Below are 22,351 nucleotides of genomic sequence, written 5' to 3' on the forward strand. Positions count from 1 at the left end.
GCTCCCCGCAGAGCCCAACTTCCTTATCCTAGATTTTGTGCAGATGAATTCCAGACCCCGCACGTTCCCCAGGAGCCTGCATCTGATTTTCTGACTGCTTTATTTATTCCACTACAATTGATTTTCCATTTTGTAGCAGAGAAAAACACAAAGCAGAAGCAAAACGGCGTCCTCAATCTTTTACCAATTGTATTTCCTTTGACCTGATCTTTCAGGAAAACAGTGTGAAGTCCCTTAGTGTGTATTTCTGTGTAAGCGATTGTGTATCTGCATTGTGCGGGGGTGGGGGGATGATGGGCATGCCATGTGAGTGCGTGTAAGTACTTACGTACCTGAGTGTGTGTCCATGTGTGTGCCTGTGTATCAGTGTGTGTGGCCCTGTGTCTTTACGTGTACATGTGAGTCTCTCAGAATTCACGTGTAAGTCTATACGTGTACCTGCGTGTTTGTGCTGTGTGTGTATGTGTGAGTGTGTGAGTTCACGCGTGCCAGCACACATCAGTTCTGTTTGTAAGTAGGCAAGTAGGTGAATGTGTTTGCCACGTGACTCTTACTATAAGTGTGTCGGGGCAAGTGTGAGTATTCAAACATGTAGGCACACACGCACATGAATATTTATGTGCCTGCTAAAGGCTGTGACCACAAGCCCAAATTTGCGCTTGTGTGTATTTTAGTGAATATTATCAATGGCTGTGTGTCTGATATATTTGTGTGTGGTTGTAGGGGCATATGTATGCATGCACATGCTTGTGTGTGTGTGTGTGTAAGAGAGAGAGAGAAGAGAAGCAAAGATCTTCAATGCATTTTCTCTTTGTCCACCACTACTCAAACGGATTGTGTTCTCCCCACTTAGTCTGCTCCAGAAAGAAACAGAGACAAAGACCTTGTAAACTCAGAGGGAAAAAAGTCCGTTAGTTCCCCCCTTCCCCTTTCACAGTGACTCCTTACTGATATTTTAAAAAATGAGAGTGGACTAAAAATGTAAGTCAGAAGCTATTTTAAAAAGCTTCATTGTGTATCTGACATTCTCAGAAAGGCCTGGAGTCAGAAGGGCCAGACTCTCACCCATGAATCTTGCTTCATGGGCGTTCCAATGAACTGCACATCCGGGAGAGTGTGCTGGAAATCCCCCGCATAGCTGCGTGTTTGGTGATCCATGTTTAAGAGTTGCCACTTGGATGGTTTTAGAAGCGATGATGGGGGACATTTTGGTGCTGGAAGGGGAAACCCACGGATTTTAACTGTGATCTTATAAAGTTCAAATTATATATAGAAGGTGTGAGCTGGTGAGATGCTTACACATTATCTAAATTTTCTAACACCATGGTGAGGAAACTGAGGCCCACGATAGAAGGGATTCTAGGGGCTGGAGAGACAGCAGGAACAAGATGGGTGAGGTCTCCATAGAGCTTAAACCTGACGAGGGGGAGGTGGGTGTGTCAGCCCTGCTTACTCTGCTCCAACACACCGCTTTCTTTCGGTTTCTCCAAGCTCTCTCCTGCCCCAGGGACTTTGCACCTGCTGTTCTCTCTTCCTGGACTAGTCTAGAGTTGACGTGACTCACTCTTGGTCATTCAGCTCTTAGTTCGCATATTAACCCTTCACACCCCCACAGTCATTCCCAACAGACTGTCTCTGTAGCCATTCACACTAAATATGATGACCCCATTTGTGTGTGTAACATGTTTACTTTTTGTTTTCCCCACCTAGAATGTGAGCTCCAAAAAGACAAGATCACTTCTGTCTCGTCCACTGGCATATATCTATTGCCTAGCACATAGTAAAGTGTCAAATGAATGATTAAAGGAATAACTGCAGAATTTCCCAAGGTAGTAAGTTTTATGACAAAAATAAGAGTGGCATAGTTTCTCTGAGGCACTTGAGCTAAGAGCTTGATATTGAAGTCTCAACACTGTGAAGGTGAAGGGAGGGATCTGGACTCTGCAGAGGAGGAGCTCTGTGGAGGCCAGCATCCCTGGGGCTCTGGGAGGACGGAGAGGTGGAGAGTCACAGGGTTGAGCCAAACACAAGAGCCGGGAGATGTTGGGCAGAGGTGGGCACACTTTTCCAGTGAAGAGCCACGTGGTAAATCATTCAGGGTTTGCAGACTATATGGTTCCCATTAGGTTGGCTTCAGTCTACCTTTACAGGTAAAGCAGCCACAGGCAGTAAGAAGACAAGTGAGGCTGTGAGCCAATGAAACTGCCTTTACAGGGGGGAGAAAAACTTTGGGCAGGGCTTGGCCCCTGGGCTGCAATTTGCAGACCTCCCATGGAAGGCTTCCTAGGCTGTCGGAAGGGGTTTGTGTTCATCCTTGGGGCGTCAGGAAATCTTTTGATCTGATTTGTGTGTTTAAAAGCCATCTGTCTGGGCTGAGGAGAGTGGAATGGAGGCAGCAGAAAGAGGCAAGGGAACAAGGATCTTATCCCAGTTGTCCAGCTGAAAGAGGTGGGGCCTTGGACAGAACTATAGACTCCTAACTCCCCTCTCCGGGCACCTCATCTCCTTTCTTACATGGACCTGAACTCAGCTGTCTCGCTCGTCTTCCTTGGTCTCCTTAGCTTCCAGCACTCCCGTGCCTGAAATGGGCTGCTTGGGCTTTCCCCAGCATGGAAGACTGGGGCGGGGGGGCTCTGAACGGACTGTGCTGAGGCAGAGGCAGGCTCTGCACACCTGTCACCACAGCCCATGACCTTGTCTTCCAGGCTCCAGAGGCTACGGAGTGAGAACAGGGGTTCTCACGTGCTCAGGGGAAAAGGCAGGACACAAGCCATATACCATGTACACACAACACACACATGTCATGCATTTACATGCATGCTACTTGCCACACACAGAGCACACATAACTCACATGCATGCACGTGCATATACCACATGCCATGCACATACACTGCACCAACATGCATAGCTGTAACACACACATGCCATATGCCACACACATCATACACCACATACATCTCACGCACATACACACACATGCCACATGCTACACCCACACCATCCCCACGTGCATACCCACAAGTCACAGATGCCACATGGCACACATTGCACACCCATAACACACAAATGCCACATGCCACACACATGTCATACACATGCATACACATACCGTGCACACACCACATATGTCTTACACACACACACACACACACACACACAGGCTTAGAATTTAGAGTTGGACAAAACTAGGTTCAAATCCTTGGACAGGCAACACAGTTTCTCTGAATCTTCCCTTCTTCAAAAGAGATCCGTAGAACTTTGGTGAGGATCCAAAAAATGGGAGTGTCTTATGCTTGAACCCCTACATTCCCACCATAGTTGGCACCCTGTTTTTATTGCTATCTAGTATTAATAACTATCACTTTATTATGCTATAGCATAATAAAAATATTATAATTGTTTATTTAATACACATCAAGAGCTCAGAATAGTGCCTGGTGCACAGTAACCACTCATGACCAGTGATCATCAAATATGTATTATTGCTTTACTGTATTACTAAAAGTTTAACCATCACACAACCGTGAGATAGGCATTATTAATAAAACAGAAATGTACAGGTAAGATCTTCCAACCATATCTCTTCTGGCATGATTGTGCCACTGTGTGGTGGGCATGCATGCACATTACACATTACATGGTCAGGGACACATTTGCTTCACAAACTACTATAGGTCCTATACATGGAAGGGTTTCTCATTCTATCAAATCCATGATTTAGAAAGAAACATATTTCAGAACAATTTCTAACCAAGCCTTGTATGTAATCTTAACTATTAGACAACAAGTCCAGGGTGAAGTTAAGACTTGACCGGGAGGCTCAGAGTGGCCTGTGGTCCATCGTGCCCATTTTCTCCCCTGTTCAGTGGGGGAGGGCTCATAGGCTGCCTCGAAATGGGTCACTCTGAGAGTAGAGTTGCATTGTGAGGCAGTGTGGGATAGGACTGGGAAGTCCAGGTGTGCATTCAAATCTGGGCTCCCCCACTTGCTAGCTGTGTCATTTTCAGCAAACCTCTCAATCTTTCTGAGCCTCAGCATCCATATCTGTAAAATGGGTACAATAATAGTCCTCAAAACAAGGCAGTTAAAAGGATTAAATGAATTAATCTTGCAAAATGTTTAGTGGTGTCTAGCATAAAGAAAGTACTTGGAGCAACTGAGTCAGTTGAGCAACTGACTCTTGCTTTCAGCTCAGGTTATGATCTCATGGGTCATGGGATCATGCCCCACCATGGGCTCTGTACTCAGCAGGGAGCCTGCTTGAGATTCTCTCTCCCTCTCTCCCTCACTCTGCTCCTCCCCCGATCGTGCTCACTTGCTCGCTCTCAAATACATAAATAAAATCTTTTTTTTTAAAAAGTGCTCAAAAATTTTAGTTATTCTTAAAGCCCACTTTATACTTTGAGACCCTGTAATTTAGTACCAGCACAAATCTTTACCTAAGAGAGAAAAATGAGACCTCATCAGTGCTCTGCTCTGAGAGCCTCAATTTCTCAGCCCTGATTATTCTGGAATTATTCATCATCTTCTGGGCATATTAAAGCCTTGAAGGTAAGGGCCAATTCGATTTATTTCTCTACTCTGAATGACAGCACAATGCTCAGCTGGTTTCCATATTGGGGGCATTGTCAATCCAGTTCTCAATTCTTACCTTTCCTCCTTGAATCACAGCCTTTCTTACTGAAGCCAACCCAAGTCTAACTCCCTGAAACTTCCTGGCAATGGAGTCTTTCTCAAAATTGCTCCTGTAACTTACTGCATCATCATAATGCTGTTGCACTTTGCGGCTGGAAATGGCCTTTAAAAGCTATATGCGAGTTTGTTTATCACTGACTCAGTACTATAGCTTGGAGTCAGTCTGACACCTGCACACTCTGTCCCATGAAGGAAATTTCAACAACCCCGTTGTGTAGTGCTTCACCCAGACCTTCTCCCCAACTTCCTCTTTCCTGTATCAAATCACTGTCTAGTTGACTTATGGCTCCGGTTCCATTTTCCCCCTGCAGTTTCAGCCTCTGGAATTTTGCCCCCCTACTTCCAGACTCTGCTTGGCTTTTCCTCACAGGTTCCTTAGTTCAGACTTCTTGGGTTCTTCTGCCTTTACTATTCATGAGTTCTGGCCTGTAGGAGATTAGACTCTAAGGACATACATTCATGCCATCCTATTGGTTAAGTGTCTATCATATTGGAAATAAACACTCTCCTATTCTGTTACTGCTTATATTACAACGTGGATTATTTTTCTTTCTAGCACTTATTACATTAGCATTACAGCATATTGTATCAATATAATTAATTATCTTCTTTTGTCTGATCCCCCACCTCATAGACCCCTAGGAAATAATGCCTTCATGGAGGGCAAAGATCTGATCTGTCTTCTTTACTGCTGTATCCCCAGCAACTTGCACAGTACCTAGCACAGAGTAGGGACAGATCATTCTGCATGGAGTAGGGACAGGCATACTTATTCCTTGTGAGTACAACAGCCACACTTTATCTCAGTTTGGGCTCAGAGGGGGTGGAAAGACTGCCTGAGATCAAATTCCTGCTTTGCCAATTCAAAGCTCTGTGATCTTAGGTGAGTCACTTACCTTTTCTGAGACTCTGTTTCCTCACCTATACAATGGGGGTAATGTGATCTATCTTGTAGGTGCTTTGCGATGAGTACATGGCAGGATGTGAAAGTTCATCCCCTGTTCCTGTGCAATTACCCCGGGTATTATTCAATCCACTCTACCCCATCACCTGAAAACTCCACTCTTCCTGATGCATGCTCTCTCATCTTTCATTCTATGAGTGCATCATCTTTCCTCCATGACTGATCCACTCACAGATACGAATTCCCAGGAATCATCCTCTCTCTTGGGCAGTATTCCTTTCAATCAGTGGTGGTCGAATTAGATGGTGGCTCAGCTCTTAACAACCATGGAAAGAAATGCTGTCCCTGAAGACCCAAACTGGGAACTCCCCAAATGTCCATCTACAGAGGATGCATTAAAAAACTGCAATACATCCATATAATGGAATCTGCCTCAGCAATACAAAGGATCAAACAACTGTTATATGCAACCACATCAATGACTCTCCGAGGCATTATACGGACAGAAAGAAGACAGACACAAAAGAGGACTTCCCATATGATTTCGTTCACATGCAAATTTAGAGAAAGCAAAGCTACACTATAGTGATAGAAAACAGAACGTGATTGCTTCTGGGGTGGGTGGGAGAGGTATTGACTGGGAAAAGTCATGGAGAAACTTTCTGGAATAATTTATATATTTAATGATGATTACTCAGGTGTGATATCCAAAGTCATCAAACTTCATTTCAATGGCTGCATATTACTATCTATAAATTATATCTTCAGTAAGGATGAGTAAAAAAATAACTAAAAGAGAGATTGAGAGAACAAGAGGGGGCATTAAGAATGTCTTCTGTAATGGGTTTAATGTATGCGTACATGTAGGTCTGTATATTTATAACTGGATATTGAGTTGAGGAAAAGACATGTGTTGGGTTGAAAGTTGGGCTAAAACCCATAAGGATCCACCCGGCTCTAATGTTACATGACACCCCAACACGGACAGCATGTGTTGGTTGCTGAGGTGGAACCTCTCTCCTGACCCGCAAATTGACATCAAAGAGAGGTCTCTTCCTCAGAGGGCATTAGAACTCACATTCAGAGCTGACTCCTTGAGTGATCATCCTTCAACTGTCAAAGTTCTGGCTTTGCAATTAACTTATTGAAGCCATTTTCTTTCTGAGTATGAATCAACAGTCTTTTCTTATCATTCCTGTACACATTTTACATTCAATGGCATCTTTTAATCCAAAAAAGATTGTGTTATTAAAGTTTTGTGTGAAGCTGTGGTTCCTTGGAACTGAAGATGCAATCAGAGGAGAGAATGGATGCCTTATAATTCAATGAATGGATGTGCTTCTGCAGTAATTTCTTTGGTAATTACTTGTGTAAACTGTGTGTTTCTGTAATTGAAACTTGACAGTGTGGGGTAATTTATCAAAATCTATAATTTATTGTAGCTTTTCCATCTTCTTTCTTGGATTCTCTGCTTGTCCTCATTAGGATGTTGTCCCCCCATCACACTTCAGGCCATCATAACCATTTGGATGAGGAAGCAAAAACACGCATTTCATTTGGGGGGAAGGTTCTGATGGACTAGATGGAAGTTTAAAATCCATTTTTCAAAGGACACAATGGTTATTGTTGTTTGCAATATGTATTTTCTGACAGGTTCTAAGATGTGATTTATGAAATGGTTTTGAAGAGATTGTCTACTTCAACTGTCTAGATAATAACACCATTTTTCTCTTGTGGTCACCAAGTATTCTGAGTGTCTCAGGTTTGTTCACAAAACCCTAAAAAGGGATGCGGGGACTGGGGTGTGTGTGTTTGCTAGCAGAGGTCATCCGAGCTTCCTGAGAGAAAAGCTGTGTCCTCTGACCGGAGGAATTATCATGGGTCAATGGGAGGGAGCAGTTCTATGAGTCCCGATCTGAATCCCTAAGACAGCCACACCAGCAAATACCCAGGAGCTGTCCCTGGTGCTTACAACTGTTTTCTCTCCAGTAGATCACTGATATCAAGCCATGTGTGGTGTTTGAAGGACCTTAAACTCAAAGACAATTGAAAGAAACTTTAGAGAAACCTCCATAATTTAACATTTTAAAGCAGAATTTATGTGTTTCATCATAAGAATGATGCAGAGAAAAGAGGGGAAAATGTAGAAAACAACATTTGCTCTTCTATCATCAAAAGATAATGTAGTTAGTATTTTGATGTACTTCCTTCTAGTACTGTTTCCTCTGCATAGTTCCTCTGTCACTTGACATTATTTCATCTTGCATACATAATTTTTTCATAGCATTCAAAATAATAAAAAACAAAAGTTTAAATTGTTCTTCATGATTTTTAAGGTATAACTTATAGTAAAATTCACCCAGTTTAGTGCACTGTTTTCTGAATTTTGACAAATGTGTACCACCGCCATAATTAAGACACAGAACAGCCACATTGCCACCAAAAATTCCCTCATAAACCTTTTAAATCAGCCTCTCTCCCCACCCCTCATCCCTTGTAACTACACTGATGTATTTTTCTGTCTCTCAAGAAAAAACATTATCCTAATGACTGCTTAATGTTACAATGAGTAGATATACTGTATTTTTCTTAACAATTTTGTTCTGTAAAACATTTACTTTATTCTGTTTTTTCCTATTATAAGTAATGCTGTGATGAACACTTTTGTGCATATAACTCTTCCCGGATTTTAGGTAATTACCTTACTATGGAATTCCAGAACTGGGATTACTGCATGAGAGATTATGAAAACTTTTAAGTCTGTCTCTAGAACCAGACACCAAATTAATATCCTTGATACTGAAAATCCAGAGGGACTATTTATAAAAGCTTAATAGTAAAAGGGAGAGAATGTGGAATTTGGAGTAGGTTAACACTAGTGTTGGATACCAGGATTTTTTTTTTTTAGGCTTTTATTTTTAAGTAATCTGTACATCTAGTGTGGGGTTTGAACTCACAACCCTGAGATCAAGAATTGCATGCTCTTCCATCTGAGCCAGCCAGGTGCCCCACCAGCATTTTTGATCATGCCATTCTTTTATTTAGTCTTCATTAACTACTTAATGACCTCAGAAAAAATATAAATATCTCAGGTTGACATTCAAGGTCTTTCATCATCTGCACTATGCCTATTTCCACCACCAGACCCTGATTTATATGTATATCTATATCTATGATGTGCTGTATATGTGCCTACTACTCTCCCAAATGTGCCCCCTTCTCTCATGGTTCCTGTCTTTGTACGTGTTTGCCTCTCTTTCTGAGAAACCTCCTTTTCCCTCTACTGTCCCCTTTCTATCTGATTTTTTAAACCACTGCTCACTGCTGTGATGGGCTAGGCGCCCTTGTTTTGTGCTCTCATAGTTGCTTCTGTGTATCTGTTAGGACTCATTCATTCATCTACTCAACAATTGTATATCGAGAGTCTACAGTGTGCTGGGCACTACAGACATGGAAGTAAATGAGAAAGACAAAATCCCTGCCAAATGCGAAATGACATTCTTACACAGGAGGAGGTGATACTGGAGCAGAGCCCTGAATGATGAAAAGAAGCAGCCGTAGGGGTATGTGGATGAAAAGTGCTTTAGACAGATGGCAAAACAAATGCAAAGACCCTGAAAGTGAATGTGCTTAGCTTTTTTTTTTTCTTTTTTTAAAAGTCTGGTGAGGAAGAAGAAACCTGTAGGAAGTAAGGTTGGAGAGAAAGGTAGGTCCAGATCATGTAAGGCATTGTAGGTCGTGACACAGAGTATGGCTTTTATCACAAATATGATGGAACAATGGGAGCTTTTTAATTATGAAAGTGATAGGGTATGACTTGTGTTTTATTTTGGGGGCACCTGAGTGGCTCAGTCGGTTAAGCATCTGACTCTTCATTTCAGCATGGAACATGCTTGAGATTCTCTTACTCCCCCTGCCCCCCACCCATTTGTGTGCACTCTTTATCTCTCTCAAAAGAACAAAAAAAACCCACAAAAGACTATTCTGACTTCTTGGTGAAGAAGAGAAAAATAATGGAAGAAAAATTACCAAGTAGGAGGCCATGACAGTAACATAGGCATGAAACAATGGTAGCTTAGGCCAACAGTCAGCAAACTTTTTGTAATAGGCCAAATGGTAAAGATTTTAGATTTTGTGGGCCAAATGGTTTCTTTCACAACCACTCAGTTCTGCCATTACAGCATGAAAACAGCCATAGACAATATACACATGAATGAGGGTAGCTGTTTTCCAATAAAACTTTATTTACAAAAACAAATGGTGAGCTGGATTTGGCCCAAGGGCCATAGTTTGTTGACCCCTGCCTTATACTAGGAGTTATGATGATGATAGTGATAAATGATTGGATTAAGCATACATTTGGATATGGAGTAGGTTTGCTTGAGACATCAAAAGTTGTGCTTTTGACCTAAGAAATTTAATATGCTCCTTAGATGTCTACATGAAGATTTTGAATCAGCAGTTGGAGAGTTGTGTGAAATATAGAGTACTATGGAAAGATTGGCTGGCAATATTAATTCTGGGATTACCAACATACAGGTGATACTTAAAAGAATAAGAATGGATGTGGCCATCCAGGGAAAGAGTTTAGATGGGGAAGAAAAGAGGAGAGGAGAGGAGAGGAGAGGAGAGGAGAGGAGAGGTGAGCTGAAAACTGAGCCTTGGAGCATTTCAGAATTTGGAGGTTGGTAAATGATGAAGATTCAGCAAAAAAGACTGAAGAGGAGCTTCCAGGGAAGAAGAGGATAGTGTCTCCAGATTCAGGAGAAGACAGTGTTTTAAGAAGGAAGAATGGCCAAATGTGTCAAAGATTGTTGGAGATTCTTGTAAGATAAGGATACAGAATTGACTTAATTTTGGCAACATGGAGTTTATTGACAACATTGGTAAATGGAATGGTGTAGGGAAGAGTCATGTGGGTGTAGTTAGAATAAGTCTGGAATGTGGCATTGTTTGCTGTAAATGGGAAAGAGAAATGGGGTGGGGGGTGGAAGATGGGGCATCAAGGGAAGTGTTCTTAAGAACGACAGTTGCCATAGCTTGTCTGTATGCTTATAGGAATGATCCAGTAACTGAGAATTGAGAGAATTGATGTGGGGGTGGGGGAGAAAGAGCAATTGAAGCATTTGAGTCTTTGCAGAGGAAAGGCCTGTCCGTTTGGCCTAACAGGGAAGTCAGAATTAGTCTGTACAGATGCTTGTAAATTTGGTGGTGGTGGTGGGACAATGAAGTTCTTTGGAACACTTGTAGTTTGTCAGCGAAAGAAGAGAAAGTTCATCCATTTTCCAAGGATTGGAGAAGAGGCATTGAAGGTTGGGGGAGAAGATGTTAAATAATCACCCTGGAAAAATAGAAAGGCAAACTTTTCAGGGAAACACAGCAAGATTTTGTCATAGGACCTTGGGCTTAAGAATAAAGTGAGGTCAGTTAGCTGGGTGTGTGTTTTTCCAGCCGTGTTGAGCTGCTGGGCTGCAGGCACAGAAGAGGTAAAGTACTGGGTTTAACCTGGGCTTGGCTTAGCTAGGGAAACAAAAGATAAGGCAGAGGAGGTAAAAGAGTTAAGGGTGTCCCTGAGTGATATGATTCAGTGCTTGATCAGGCACAAAACTGTGTGAAGAGCAAAGTGAGACTGGAAAAGAGATAATCAATAATGAAGTGGTGATGGGTGACCATGGCTTAGAGGCCTTGATGCTGGAGAATTACTGTATTAGAAGGTTCCACAAGGGGTGAGCTCGTAGGATAAGAAGATGTACTCAGAGAATATATTCCTGAAGTTTCAGATCTTAGATCTGGTGCACTCAAAGTTCTAGGGTGCATCTGTGCAGGTGGGGGCTGAGGTGAGGAAGAACAGATTTATAGAGGTAGGGTGGTCGAGGATCTGAGAAACTAGGTCTTGGGATGGATAATAGGATGGGTGTTTTGAGTGGGTATTGGAGTCACAAGGAAGGATGGTGGGAATAATGGTGGATAGGAAGAGAGTGATGGAGGTCCCTGAATCTTCCTTGAATGAGAGTAATTGTGAGGTCAGCAGAAGACTGAAAAGAAGGGGCAATGGGTGGTAAGGCTTGGTGTGAACATCAAAGGAGCTGAAATTTCAGAAGCGGGATGAACAAATGGCCAGGAAGCACCCACGTGAAGCAAGAACACGTTTTCACCCTTTGGCATGTGAGAAAACAGTCAGCAGTCTCAGAGGATAGTCATATTTTGGTTAGCCTATGTATGTAGTATCGCTCTATTATATCGACAACAAAACTGAGGCCAATGAGGTTAGGCAACTTGCCCAAGGCCATAGGGCAGCTTGAATTCAAGCCCGTTTCTGCCTGATCCTGGAACCTGTGCTCTGGCTTGAGACCATTTGTGACTCTGAACATCATGCTCTATTTCGTTCTGTTACCTCTTCTGCCCTGGCCACGTGGCTAGCTTCCTCTGAGGTTGCCCCCTGAGGTTACTCAGAAGGTTCTTGGCATTTGCAGCCTTGTCCAGGGCTGGGCTTGGCTGAGAATCCTTGAATGTTGTCCTCAGGGTTAATGACCCGTACGGGGAATTCATCCTTGACTTCTCCTCTTTCCCACATTCTATTCAGAGCAGGGACAAGTTGGTAATGACAGCTGGTTTTCATTCTCTTGGTGCTGACAGGGAGATAATGAGTCAAATTGGCCTTGGTTATGAAATGAAACCCTGGAAGGGAATTATCATCAGACTCCTTAGCGGGGAGAGTAGAGAAAGGGATTTAAATTAAAGTGGTAACTGCCGACTTGGTTGGCATTCAGACAGTCTCCTTAAGTCTTTCTTCTTCTCCATGTCATCATTAAATGAGACAAAGCAGACAACTGGTAAATGGGAGGAAGGTAGGAAAATGCTCAAACACTGTGATAGTTAAGCTGTAATAGCTCTCATTTAGGTTCTCAGTCGTACACTGAACGTGAAGCATTCTCCTCGGTCCTCGCTGCAATCCTACAAGGTGGGGTTTCCCGCCTGCCCTTTTTACAGAGTGGCAGCTGAGTCACAGTGTGATACTACTTGAGGTCACACATGTATCTGTGACTCAAAAACCTGCCCCCTCTCCACTTCATGATGGTCTTTCTCCAGGGACCCTATTCATCTATCTACCTTGGCTTCTATTAGAAGCTAGGAGGAGGAAGGGACACCAAATCAGGAGGTCACAGCAAATTTCCATGTGGTCTACCTCTCTGCTGCATAGTGGACTCCAGTGCATGGCTTCCTGGGTGAAAATATTGCCTCTATCATCTACCATCTGTATGACCTTAGGGATATCACTTAATCTCTCTGAAACTCATTTTCTCCATCCACAACATTGGGATAATTATGACATCTATCTCATAGTGTTGTTGTGAGGATTAAATAATTTAAGTATGTTTTAAGCACTTAGAAAAGTGGTACATAGGAAGTACGAATTATTATTTTTATACTTGCTGCTATTATTTTTATTACTGTTAGCTAGTAATGATGATAATGCTGATGTTGGCATCAATAAGAGCTACTCTTTTGTTCTGCCCTTACTGGGACGCCCTTGACTGTGATAAGTGATTTACATGGAATACCTTAGTTAACTCACATACATTAGGATACTTCTGGATGCAAGTAACAAATTTTACTTCCAGCTGGCTTAAAGGAGAGGGCGCTTACTACTGCCTGTAATGGGAAACTCAGAAGTATGGGGGCTTCAACGTAGGTTGATTCAGAGGATCAACAATGATACAAGGTTCCGTCTTTCTTCTGTGCTTCCCTCAGTGTTAGCTTCACCCATAGACTGGTCACAAGACAGTTGAAGTGGTTATAGTCAACACGTCTAGACCAGACAACAGCCAGAAATGGAAGAGAAGGAGATTCTTCTTGGAAGGAGGACACTTTTCTTGGAAGGAGGTCACTTTTCCCAGAAGTCTCCAGTGATCTGCTCTTCTCTCATTGAGCCAGGTTTCGTCACGTGCTCATTCTGGAGCAATCAGAACAAGAGGATTCCCCCCAGAACAATCAGGTCATCCTTCAAGCCAAGGGTGAGCTCAGCCCTCCAGGAGCATGGAGAAATCATGGTCCCTGAAGAAAACCATGTTTCTGTGAGGAAGAAAGAAAGGGAGATGGATCCAGTGGGCAAAATTAGGGTCTACTATACATAGGTATTGTTATTTCTTTTGAATAGAAAAAGAGGCTAAGGGTCTGAAAGGTTAAGTAATTTCACATGGTCATCAAATCAAAAGTGGAACTTGGGGGCACCTGGGTGGCTCAGTTGGTTAAACATCTGGCTCTTGGTTTCAGCTCAGGTCGATCTCATGCGTCATTGAATTGAGCCCCACATCAGGCTCCATGCTCAGTGAGGAGTCTGCTTGAAGATTCTCTCCCTCTGCACGCCCCCCACTCTCTGTCTCTCTCTCTCAATAAAATAAATCTTTATAAAAAAGGTGGAACTTGAACCCAATTGTGTGTGACCCTAAAATACACGTGCTTTAGGGCCACACCAAAGCTTTATGGGGTATGGGGAGGAGGTGTGGCACTTTTTATTGAGCCTGTCCATGTGCTAGGCACTATAGAGATACTTTATAAGAATCTTCTTGAATTCCTTTAGCCAACACAGTGAATTAGGCATTTTAGTTCCATTTAATGGGGGCGTAGTAAACTAAGGTTAAAGCCGGGGATGCGGCTTGCTGTGATCTGAGTGAAAAAGCCAAAAATTGAATCCATGCCTGTCTGGCTCCAAAGCCCAAACTTTTCCTGTGACCCCTAAATAACTGAATACCATTCTCACATTCCTCTATTATTTGGGATTTATGTGAGGAAAAAACAAACTTTTAATGAGGATCCTGATGAATTTCAGTTCAATGACCCAGTTTTTTCTAATTTTTATTTTAGAATAAGGCACTTTCCAAATATATGCCCCAGTGAGTTTCTCTCTGTTTTTGCACTCTGAGCTCTGTGACCTCTTCTTTCCTCCTGCTTCACTGCGAACTTTTAGGATAAAACATCTTAATTGGCTGCTCTGATGTCCTCCATGATGCATGGGGCCAGGAGTGTGGGAATGACCTCCTTGGGTTTTGTGATGGCTTGCTTCCTCTTCTCCCTTAGCTATAAGCAAGGAGAGAGGTGAGGACATTGTGATCACAGGAAACCCAGGTCACATTCAGATCTTGGGTGGTAAGCCCTCAGAAATTTCTGCTCTTTGTTCTCTTAAGATCCCTTTTAGTTTTAAGACAGGGAAATAAATTCTAGTTAGTTGAGACACCAGTAAAATGCCAGGCAGCATACTAGTATTTAATTTTAACAACATTCACATGAAATATTGGTATCCTTTGTAGAGGTGAAAAAAACTGGTTTGCAGAAGCAAACTAACTACCCAAGATAACACAGGTGAGTGAGGTGTTATCACTCACAGCTCAGAGCTGACCTGTGTCTGACTCCAAATCTTTCATTTTTCTATTGTGCTTCCTGGATTGTAAATTCCTATAGGGGTATCTGCCAAAATCCTATACTTCTTTGCACCCTTCCTCTATATCTTATGCATAGTCATATTAATTTAATTTGGTTGCAAGTAACAGAAACCCACTCAGTCTAGCAGAAGCAAGAGGAAGTAATTTTAAGGATACTGTTGTATCACAGAGCCTAAGAGCAGGCCTGAGTCTCAGGAGAAAATGGGAATAATCAGGTCTTAAATACCATGTAGACTTTCCCTCCATTATGTGAGCTTCTTTAAGTGTTTGCTACATTCATCTTGTTCAATGGATAACAGTTTCCTTCACTTTAACACACACACACACACACACACACACACACACACACACAAACACACACACAGACTGCTGGCACCTCTAGTTTACATGTGACTATATTATTCATGCAGAAGACCTTTCTTTTCCCCTTTTCTCTCTCTGCATCTCACCCCCCTGCATTTTCTATGCTTAGGGATTACTTGGCAAGGCTAAGTCTTATATCCAACCTTAAACTATTTGTGCCTAAAGGCTGGGAGTAAAGTTGTAGCAAAATGGCAGCTCCCCTTTGAACTGCATGGGTAAGAGGGAAGGGGATGTGATCTCAGAAAAATGTGAGGGGAGACTTTAGAAGTTGTAGTTGTGCTGGAGAGACAACCTAATAATTATCTTTTACAAGAAATATTATAATAGCATATACTCATTAAGATCCAGTGAATTACATGTAAAGCATATAGAACAGTGTCTATTGAAGTATATGCTTTCTAAATGAAGCAGGTTACAGAGTTGGTCACTCACCAGTGTAATTTGTTCCCTTCTTGTAGTCTTGAGGTGAAACCCAGATTGAGCTGCCATTTGGAAAGGAGAAAAAGTCAGCGTCTGAGCCCCGGAGGACATGAGTAAAAGGGCATGGAGTTCTTAGAACTGAAATTGTTGCATGCTTATCTCTATGGCAGAGGTCCTTTGGTTACAGGGAGACTCAAATTTTTTTTTCCTCCTTCACTTAAAACTGTGTTCTTTTTTTTAAAGATTTTATTTATTTATTCGACAGAGATAGAGACAGCCAGCTAGAGAGGGTACACAAGCAGGGGGAGTGGGAAAGGAAGAAGCAGGCTCCTAGCAGAGGAGCCTGATGTGGGGCTCGATCCCATAACGCCGGGATCATGCCCTGAGCCGAAGGCAGACGCTTAACCGCTGTGCCACCCAGGCGCCCCTAAAACTGTGTTCTTAACCAGGGATGCACATATGGATTTTTTTTTTTTTACGCAGAATTTGTCTTAACTAATTTTGCTTTTGAAGTCCTGATGACCCCACTTCCAGGGTTTCTAGCTCAGTTGATCTGGGGAGCTACACACGTGTCCATTTTTCAAAAAGCTTCCAAGGTGAAGCTAATACATAGAGAAGGGAGAGCCATTGATTTAAGCTAAGAAGCGATTGCCTGAAGACCTGAGCTTATGCCAAGAAGACACCAAGACCAACAAGCCGTATGATCACAGGCAGGGAGGGAAGGTATGGTTTGCCACAGGCAGATGCTGGCAAGGCTCTCAAGTCATGTCGTCTCCAGCAGTTGCTGTGCTGACTCCACTGATGGGCCTCTTTTGGAGTAAGACCTGTTTCTGATAATTACAAGAGAAAGAACTGAAACTCAGGTGGATCTTGTTAGTGTCAAGTACACTCCTACTGGCTCCAATTTACTCTGCCCTTGTAATTCACCATTTCCTATTTGAAATGGTATTACAGCCTATTAGGAAAAGCTCTCAAGACCTAAGGTGATGGGATAACAGTTTCAAGAGGCTGTTTGTGATATACAGCCAAACTTCAAGAACAGAAGGAGAACATAGGCTTGCTGCATTAGCTGACACCAGGGGAGGCCACCCCGGTCTCACCATTTGTTCACTTTCAAGACAGTTGCAACAACGGTCCTGCCTAGACCAAGCTAACATCACCTTGAATCTGTACACTTTGCAACCTATAAACCTCCCTCACGAATATCTCAGGGCTCCTGGGTGTGATAACATGAACCTGAGGAAGTATATAAGATGATTTTAAGTGGTACAGGGAGATTTTTAATAGTTCTCTTAACGCATATTAGGAAAATGAGATTTCACAGACACTATTGCATATGATAAAGTAGATGATTAAGGGTTTTTGTCTCCCCTTTTTAGTGAGTTGATTTAAAGAGAGGTATTAATTGCAGGTGGTGGGTAGATAGGTAAGAAACTGTGATGTGTTTTGAGGATGATCAGAGTTTGGGGGAACACTTACTTCATGGGATCGCCAAAAACAATCCAGAGTAAGTAGGTTATTATTTGTTCTGAGTTTCATTTTATAGGTAAGGAATTTGGAGGCTTTAGAGTTTAAATATAATTATTTAGTTTAAATAATTCAACCAGTTTTTTTTTTTTTTAACAGGCTAATGTATATGCCAGGCTTCTTTCCAATACCTGACTCTTCTACAGAGAGTCAATATTTAAGCCAGAGCCTTTGTTTTTCTAGCAGATGAGGAAGGGCTTCTTAGGGTCATCCACAGTATTTTCATTGTAGCTTCTCAGGATTAGTGACACATATGGCTCTGGATACATAATAGAGTTTCTTGGGGCATCACCTGGAACTTGTTAGAAATGCAAATTNTCATCCACAGTATTTTCATTGTAGCTTCTCAGGATTAGTGACACATATGGCTCTGGATACATAATAGAGTGGACTAAGTCAGCGGTTCTCTAAGAGTGGTTCTTGGGGCATCACCTGGAACTTGTTAGAAATGCAAATTCTTGGGGCGCCTGGGTGGCACAGCGGTTAAGCGTCTGCCTTCGGCTCAGGGCGTGATCCCGGCGTTCTGGGATCGAGCCCCACATCAGGCTCCTCTGCTATGAGCCTGCTTCTTCCTCTCCCACTCCCCCTGCTTGTGTTCCCTCTCTCGCTGGCTGTCTCTATCTCTGTCAAATAAATAAATAAAATCTTAAAAAAAAAAAAAAAAAGAAATGCAAATTCTTAGACCCATTCTAGAACTACTGAGTCAGAAACTCTGGAAATGGTGCCCAGAAATGTTAAGCCCATAGGATGATTCTGATGCACGTGAAAGCTAGGGAAACTATACTATGTTTCTCAACTAGGGGTAATTGTGTCCTCTGGGAGACATGAGCCGTTCCTGGAGATATTTTTGGTCATACCAACTGGGGCAGAGGGTGCTGTGGGCATCTAATGAGTATTGGCCAGGAATGCTGCTGAACATCCTGTAATGCACAGGACAGCCCTGCACAATGAGGCATTATCTATCCCAAATTGTCAATAGTGCTGAGATTGAGAAACCCTATACCCAACTAATTGATGTTGGCCTGATTAGCCTGGAGCTCTACTTGAGAGACCAAAAGTAGTCTTAAAACTGGCTTACTTCGGGCTCCGGTTGACGGAGTAGCGTGACTTACATTTGCCAATGCCCAGAGGTGAATAGGTAGTGTGCAAGGATCTTCTCCAGGTTGCCCATGGCCATATTAGTGTACCTGAAATGGATACCAAAGTGTTGTCAGNAAACTGGCTTACTTCGGGCTCCGGTTGACGGAGTAGCGTGACTTACATTTGCCAATGCCCAGAGGTGAATAGCTAGTGTGCAAGGATCTTCTCCAGGTTACTGGAGATATGCCCATGGCCATATTAGTGTACCTGAAATGGATACCAAAGTGTTGTCACAGTTGGTGGTGGAGTGTAGCCTGAGAAACCAGGGCATCCTGAGGCAAATATGTGGGGCTTGTATTTGGTGCACCCTGCCTTGTCTCTCTCAGCACTTCAGATTGTCCCCTGGGTGCTAAGATTCCAAACCTCTTGCCTGTCTAGTTCCCTGTTAACGAGGCAGTATAGCATAACAGTCAACAGCACCACTTGGGGGACCACATATTAGCTTCACCATTTCTTGACAGTGTGACTTAAGGCAAATTCCTCACTTTTCTGAGCTTCAGTTTCCCCATCTGTAAGATGAGAGTGACAATAATAGTAGTTCTTTCCTCTTAGCATTTTATGAGGATCAAATTGGACGATGCATGTCAAACTCTTAGAATAGTGCCAGACCCATAGAAAATCTTGCCCTATGCTATCTATAATTATTGTTAATACCTGCTATTGCCTCTTTAAGTCTTTCCTCCTTAAAATGGCAAGTCTGCTCCTTCCGCTCTCAGTAAGAAGCTCGATGCCCAGCTCTTTGAACTCATGCCAGCTCTGGTCTCCTCTGTCTCACCTCTGATATACCAAGTGATGAAGTGTATCAAGCACACCCTGCTTCTTAGACTTTACCTTGTCTCTGGAAGTTTGGTGTTATCACCAGTGGGGATGGGACAGTTGTCTGGCACTTCACTAACTGCCCCAAATCTCAAAGAATGCATTTTGAATGATGGGTTATCAGCATGAAGGAAGATATTTTCAGGCAAGGGCTGGCTTTGCCCCACAGAGGCAGGACTCTTTCTGCAGCTCTCATAAGGTCAGCCTAGCCCAGGTTAATATGGCTTTCAAAATAATAAAAGGAAGAATAAAAATGTGTCTGCTTTCATTAAGTCCAACCCTTGCCTGCATATTAGAATATGTATAAATCAGCACCACGTAGAAAGATGGCTAGCCTCCAGGTCAAGCTAGGTGCAAGGGAGGGGAGTGAGGTTCCTCATTAATGGTCCAGGAAGCAAATGGGGTCAACATCATTAATAGCAGAGCATCTCCAATTTGTCTTCAGATGATCAAACGGCTGAGGGAGGGGCCGATGGGGAAAGCTCTGAACATGTCATTAGGATAAAAGCTGTTCAAGGTTCTTTTCCTTCTATGTAACCTCAAAAATATGCCAAAGGCCTCCCAAGAGGCCTCCACCTCATACCATCATCTACCCATGCCAAAATCTCTTTCTGGCTTTGCATCCGAGCATCACAATGGGAAATCTCCATCTTGTCAAAACAGGAAAAAGAAAAAAAAAAGAATGGAGAAATCTCGCACAATGCCCACGCAGCCCTCTAGTAACAGTATCCTCATCTTATATGGAATTATTGGAAAGCATTTTGAGCAGTTTTCTGATTCCAAGGCTGGGTGAGGAGAGAGTCTGGGGGGGGGAGTTCAAACATTAAGGGAGTTCCTGTTGGGTTTGTTGTTTCAGATGTGTTTCAGGGCCATAGCGTATCTCCCAGAATATGTGTGGGCTTCATACAAAAATAATTAAGTCAACAGCCAGCCTCCCTCCTTCAGAGGGAGTTATTTCTTGAATGTTTTTTATGAGCCGCCCTAGGAGGAGAGCACTGATGGATAGAGCCTTCCATTTCGAAGGTTTGTTTCATTTTTCAGGGAGAAGTGATATTTTGGTGACTCATCCTAACCACAGTTGTAGGGGGAAATTTGCTAAAGGTTAAGAGCATTAAACATAAGGAACACGAAACAGTTAAATGGTATACAGTACAATAAACCAAGCCCTATGCCGGGCACAAAGATGGTGGTTCTCAACCTTGGTTGTGTATTAGAATTATCCTTGGCATTCAGAAACAATCTAATAAAAATAATACAATCCAATGCCAAACCCCAGACTAATTAAACCAGAAACTCTGGAGATTCTTCTAGGCATCTGTATTTTTCAAAGCTCTCCAGGTGATTTCAGTGTGAAGTCAGGGCAGAGAACCACTAACCTAAACTGACAGAGTTGAATAGGATATAATTTGCTCCCTTGGGAAAGCAAATGAAAGCAATCATGCAAATCAGTGCAGGTGATACAGGATATTCGATGCACTAATGGTAACGCATACAAGGTATGGGGGATTTGGAGAGAACGGAATGACTAATTTTCCTAGGGAGAACTTTGTGGAAGAGAAGATGTCAATAACTTTGAAGAAGATAGAGGATTTTATCAACTTGGCAGACGGGGAAGAAGTTGAAGGGAAGCACACTGCTATGCAGGTAGAGAAAAGCCAAGAAGATGCCAGAGATTTCCAGCCTCTACCTATTGGATGAGAAACAGTTTGTGCAGAATGGTCACACCCAACTTGAAAGCTGCTCTTGACTGAGACATCAGTGACTCACAAAATCCCCTCTTCTCTTCAATGGAGTTCACAGAGCCAGAGCCGAGAACTACAGTGCAGTGCATGTCCAGAGATGCCCTTCTCAAATGGAGGTGACAGAAGACATTGAATGATACCCAACTTTGTGCACTGTTCGTATTTTTTAAAGCTGTTTTTAGCATTTAAGGAACTCCATGTGACTCCAAACCAGGACACAGTACCCCTCCCCCTGCCCTTAATCTTTTCCTTTGCTCTCCTGCTGAAGAATTTGGCTTTCGTGGTACCAGGTGGCTTTAGGAACTTTCTGTTCCCCAGAACTTTGCAGTGGTCGTATTGTACTGCATCAATGATGGGGGCATCTCCAGTTGTGTTTTTGGTAGCATTTATTCATGTCTGCTCGCTGATCAAGGTCCATAATTTATTGAGGTTGACAGTTGGGCAGAAGTTCTGGTTTCTCTTTAAGTGGTAATGCCTCATACTAATCTTGTCAAAGTAACCTTGGTGGTATTTGTCAACGTTGACCCTGTGTTGATGTCTGCCACCAGCATCACCCTGGCCTCCCAGATGTTTCCAGTGCTCATAGATAATGGCTATCTCCGTGGCTCACAAGGCCCTGAAGTTTGGGATCTTTCCTCAGTCTGGATGGCATGTCAGTGACTGAGACACACCATTACTATTTCTCAAGCTGCAACATTGGGTGGGTGAGTGGGTGGGTGGATGTTGTAGCTCACAGAAACGAAGACAGCTATGGTTACCAAGATACAACTTAGGAAGACTTGGTACTTGGTGCAAATTTTGAAGACATGGTGTGTGGACTTTGGCAGTGACATCCATGTTTGGAAACACTGCTTGAAGTCAACACCAGTCAAGCCCTATGCCCATCACCAGTTGGGTTGTGGATATGCTCATCTATCACCTGCCATCTCCGCCATTACCAGTTAATGGTGGGATTACCCATAACAATGCTACAACTAATGCTCTAACTACAATAACTTTTTAAACAGTATTAAGGGTTTACTAGGTCATAAATACATTATTTCAAGAAATCTTTGATTATTTTCTTCCACTTACACTCCATTTATTTTGTTCTTAATACTCATCAGATGTTTTACTTACATCTTGGTTTACTCGTGTAATAAGAGTAATATATTTTTTTAGGAGCAGGGAGGGGTAGAGCGAGAAGGAGAGAGAGAATCTTAAGCAGGCTCCACGCCCAGCACAGAGCCCGATGATGATGCAGAGCTCGATCTTACGACCCTGAGATCATGACCTGAGCTGAAATCAAGTGTCATATGCTTA

At 42.8% G+C, this 22,351-nt stretch overlaps 1 pseudogene; it reads right to left on the minus strand.

Moving 5' to 3' along the window:
* Window positions 1–21,091: 21,091 nt before the first annotated feature.
* LOC109489434 lies at window positions 21,092–21,701 on the minus strand (annotated as a pseudogene).
* Between the last annotated feature and the right edge of the window lie 650 nt (window positions 21,702–22,351).

The sequence above is a fragment of the Ailuropoda melanoleuca genome, chromosome 10 (genome assembly GCF_002007445.2).
Source record: "Ailuropoda melanoleuca isolate Jingjing chromosome 10, ASM200744v2, whole genome shotgun sequence".
Lineage (NCBI taxonomy): Eukaryota > Metazoa > Chordata > Mammalia > Carnivora > Ursidae > Ailuropoda > Ailuropoda melanoleuca.